The sequence below is a fragment of the Rhagoletis pomonella genome, unplaced genomic scaffold, assembly GCF_013731165.1.
Source record: "Rhagoletis pomonella isolate Grant_MI unplaced genomic scaffold, Rhpom_1.0 Rhpom_scaffold_00010, whole genome shotgun sequence".
NCBI classification, from domain to species: domain Eukaryota; kingdom Metazoa; phylum Arthropoda; class Insecta; order Diptera; family Tephritidae; genus Rhagoletis; species Rhagoletis pomonella.
Genome location: NW_023458564.1, coordinates 34,624,074 through 34,628,453, shown reverse-complemented (window position 1 = coordinate 34,628,453; position 4,380 = coordinate 34,624,074).

Genomic DNA, 4,380 nt, shown 5'->3' with positions numbered 1-4,380 from the left:
CTTATTTGTAAAGAAATAAATATTGTACCAGCATGCAGGTAAGTTATGAGCTTCGAGCCTGATGGTACAATCATTTGATGGAGCCAGCAAGCTGGGGTCGTATATTTTCCCTTTTACACAAAAAGTTTTTGGTTGGACAAAATATTTGCTTTTTTCCAGAGTACATTGTTTTTCTATACCATTACTAATTGAAAATGTTTGCGTGTATACTTAGATATGCATGGTAAAACGAATGCAGAAGATGGCGCTGATTGTGATACCGCTAACTCTCTCTTGAAAATTTTGACAGTAATATGATGTCATAGGAGATTTTGTATATTGCCTGTGTGATATTTATATACATACACATATGCAAAACATGTACTTACTGATAGATTCCTCTCAGCTCTTTCCACCGGCAAACCTGGGATGACGTCATATTCACGTTACTCTCCCGAATTTCCCATCAATCAGCGCAATCTTTTATTATATCGGTCTTGTTAGATATGTATATGTAAGTAAAAAATTTTAGCTACCATTTTTAGCCACAACTTTTTTTAGCTCTTTTTTAGCCCTTTTTTAAAAGGAATTTCGCTACCACTAAAAATGATTCGCGGCAACACTGTCAATAAGTGGGACTGTGTGCATTGCTTAGCTGGCGCTCTTCGTATGTGAAACACACATGTGCTGAGAGAGCGCTGAGCATTATTTGGGGGTGGCTCACAAGTATGAATATGTTCCGCTCTCAAACCAAATCGTGGTTGCCTCAACTAAGATTTGGTAACTATGACCATGTGTTGAATGAAAGCTTATCTGTATTAGCAGAGCTTAGTGACATCCTTTTATGAACCATACGTTAAGTTGAATGGAATTTGTAGAAATATGCTTCAAAAAAATATTTATTTGTATTTACCACACCCTTCAACTAAAATTAACGATTTGGTACAACCTAGATGAATATTAGAAGCTTAAATATATTTAGTTATAATTACCAACCCATGGTAATAATTCCCAATCCTTGGTCCCAGTTCCCAAATATTGTCGACATTCGGGAACTAAATATCTTTAGCTGTCGAAACTAATCCTTTTTCTCAGTGTAGAAATGGAAATTAAGCCATTATGGTTTTATTGCGCTTTTTAAAATTTTGGTTTGGAAAACATAAAACTGGTTTTTGCGGAGAAGGGCACATATGCACCCGCCAAGTTATGCACCCTCAAAATTAAAACTTACATAAGTGCATATATTTATTTTCCTATATCCAATAAATCCGGAAATACCAAGTAAATATTCAGTACCATACGTACAAACATATATACATGTTTTAATAAAATCGAACAAACAAGCTTATTCAATATGGAACAAAGAAGGACTAAACTCATGGTATAATAATAACAAGGTGTTGTCAGTAACTTAACCTCACTTTTTCGGCAGGTCTATTCCGGTCACGCATTTTAAAGTACTAGAAAAGGTACTAATTATTTACTACCTTTAATCCGTTGGTGCATACTATTTAAATTAAATGTAGAAAAATGTATAATTACAGGCTTATAAGCCTGAATATATGTTTGTATCGGCAGCTCCACACAGCTTAGACATATATTGTAACTTTAAAAAAGTAAAAGCCTATAAGACTGTAAATGATTTTCTAAATTGATTAAAACACATAAATATCGATAATATAAGCGAATTCCTTATTTAACCATGCAGCCACTCTATTCTAGTGTATCAGTAGTTCATTTGGCTCAATATTATGGCAATGCAGCAAAAGTTATTTAATATGAAAAAGCGCCTTTCCATGCGATTTCTGGGTACGTTTTTTTCCATTTATAACCACGATATCCTTTATTTTTCTACTTTTTGAGGACAAAAATTATACAAATTTAGCAATTTTAAATATTAATATTGTTCTGAAAACACCAAGTTCTTTAAAAATCGCGGTGAAACGAATTACTAAAATGGAGTATTTTAGATACTATTTCCCAACGAATAGTAGTATAAAAATTAAGATCGGCAGCACTGAAAATAAGCATGCCGATCTTGTCAAAATTACAACAAACACGTCGCTACTGTCAACACCTTGTTATTATTCCACCATGATAACACTCGTTCTGTATAAACCAGGGACGTGAACCGGATGAAAAATTTGGTCGGTTCGGTTCAGCGGTTCGAACCGTTGTTGCACTTTTGGATTGTTTCGTCAAAGCGATTTTTTTTGGTCTTTGAACCGGGGTTTCGGTTTGGTTCAACGGTTCGAAAAACAAAAAAATAACGCGCAAATTTAAGTGTCAAGTGTCAAGTGCAACAACGCGCAAGGTTAAGGGTCAAGTGAGATGGGCTGCCTTTACATTTGATATTGTCACATGGTAAAAAAACATGGTGGGTATTACCATGTTTAACAAAAAGAAAAAAATTGGGTACATTTATCTATTGAAAAGTAGTTGAAACGAACCTTTAAACCTTTAAAGAAAGTGGTTCGGTTTTCGGTTCGGATCAAACATTTGTGGAAAATTTCGGTTCGGTTAATGGTTCAGTTAATTAATAGAAAAAAGCGGTTTTCAGGTTCAAAACCGGTTCGGTTCAAAACCGGTTCACGTCCCTGGTATAAACGACTTGTTGGATTCACTGGATTCATCATACACTGCCGGCAAAAAGTATTGGCACAGCTGTTTTTTACAATATATGCAACAATTTTTATTGTTATATTTTTCTTAATTTTTTTTTTTATAAAAATATGGTTCATTCCAAACAAAACTCGCGAAAATTCAGCAAATTTTCATGCAAATTTTCAACTTTTTAATCAGATTTATTAGAATTTTCTTTTTTTATGCAGATTTGTAGCCCATTAGCTTCTAGCATGAAAAATGCAATCTCGGAGTTATTCAAAAATTGCATTGATATTTGAGAATATTTTTTTAAGGTGTTTTGCATTTTTTTCATATAAAGTATTTTCGAACAATTCTTTTGTATGGAAGAGACTGCGGAAAAAAAATTGCCAAAAATTTAAAATTTGCATGAAAATTTGTTGAATTTTCGCGAGTTTTGCACAAAGTTCAGAAATCATATTGTTTGTTTTTTGTTGTGGAATGAACCATATTTTTTTAAATAATTTTCGGAAAAATATTACAGTAAAAATTGTTGCGTTGTGCCAATATTTTTTGTCCGCAGTGTATATGTTCTTCCGTTTTTATTTGTAAGATTCAGACGTGCGCAAATTATGTCGAATACCATTGAAAATATTAATATATTTAGTAAAAAATGTGATTATTAAGGAATAAAATAATATGCTGATCCTACATTACACTGAAAAGTGTACGCTTGGAATATACTTTAGCTACACGTACATATATACATTTCTATGTATATACATAAATATGTATGTAATTTATATACCATAAAATCATTACCACCATAATAGTTATACATAAATATTTGTGGGTATTCTTACTTTCGTTCCAACCATCGGACAATTTTTTCTACATGCACATATTTACATATGTATATATGTACAAATGTGCAACCTATACTTGCATATATACTACACACATATACTATACAAAGGAACAAAAATTAAATTACATACATACATACGTACATATACAGCTTTAAACGAGTTGATAGTACGTACATCAAACGAGTCATACGTACTTTTCTGCTTAATGTTCAACTCATTGTCATGTACATTTTTTTCGAACCAAATCTTGGTTGCGTATATTTTAAACAAGCTTTCCTATTGAACAGCTTTTCATGAAAAATATACTTGCTTCGTTTGTATTGCCGTCCTGGAGTGCAACTCATTCCTATGAGTTGCCTTGCAACGTGTTGGCTCGAAACTCGAAATTGTTACTCGAAGCATTTCACTGATTCAAACCAAAACAGGGCCTGAATCCCGGCATTCGTGATCGAGTGATTACTCATTTCGTATCTAATGAAACAAAATGGCAGCCACAATACAATTTGAACGGGCGAAGCCCGTGATCTCAAAATTAAATTTCGATTCGAGTTACATTCGATATCGAATGCCGAGGTTCAGGCCCAGTCTATTCATTTATTTTTCTTAAACTAATAAAAAAGTTCGTATACATTTACATATTTGCTCACTAAATGGTAATTTTTGTTTTATTAACTCAACTCGGGAAAAATATAGTATATCGGAACTATTTATTTATTGTATTTACCATATATGTAATGCTTCTATATTGGCAGTAAGCTAACTTCTCAATGTGTAAGCATTCCGAAATCAAAGCGAGACAGTCTAGTACTGTTTTTGTCAATGTATTGTGTACTTGAGAGCTGTTTTTGTGTACGTGTTGTGTCCATGTTTATTTATAAACGTATGTGTTCCTTTTCTTTCGTACGTGTTTATTGATATATCTGTATTGTAGTGTTTTCGGACGGTACTA